Genomic DNA, 680 nt, shown 5'->3' with positions numbered 1-680 from the left:
TTCAGCAGATTTGGTATCCCTAGAGTGTTAATCAGTGATGGGGGCACTCATTTCTGTAATAAACAGCTTTACTCTGCTCTGGTAGGTTATGGAGTTAACCACAGGGTAGCTACTCCATATCATCCACAAACTAATGGGCAAGCTGAAGTCTCAAACAGAGAACTTAAAAGAATCCTGGAACGGACTGTAATTAACCGTAGAAAGGATTGGGCAAGAAGCTTGGATGATGCTCTATGGGCATACAGAACAGCATTCAAAACCCCCATAGGGACCTCTCCATACCAGCTTATGTATGGAAAGGCGTGTCACTTGCCAGTGGAACTGGAACACAAGGCCTACTGGGCAACCAGATTCCTGAACCTTGATGCCAAGTTAGCTGGAGAAAGACGATTGCTCCAGTTAAATGAGCTAGAGGAATTCAGACTCAATGCTTTCGAGAATGCAAAAATTTACAAAGAGAAAGCTAAAAGATGGCATGATAAGAAATTGTCATCCAGAGTCTTTGAGTCAGGACAGAAAGTTCTGCTATTTAATTCAAGGCTCAAATTATTCCCTGGGAAATTAAAATCCCGGTGGAGAGGTCCATATGTAATCACAAGCGTATCACCATATGGATACATAGAACTTCAGGATAATGACTCTAACAAAAAGTTCATTGTTAATGGACAAAGAGTCAAACA

The sequence above is a fragment of the Arachis duranensis genome, chromosome 8 (assembly GCF_000817695.3).
Source record: "Arachis duranensis cultivar V14167 chromosome 8, aradu.V14167.gnm2.J7QH, whole genome shotgun sequence".
NCBI classification, from domain to species: Eukaryota; Viridiplantae; Streptophyta; class Magnoliopsida; order Fabales; family Fabaceae; genus Arachis; species Arachis duranensis.
Note: the sequence above shows the minus strand (reverse complement) of the source record.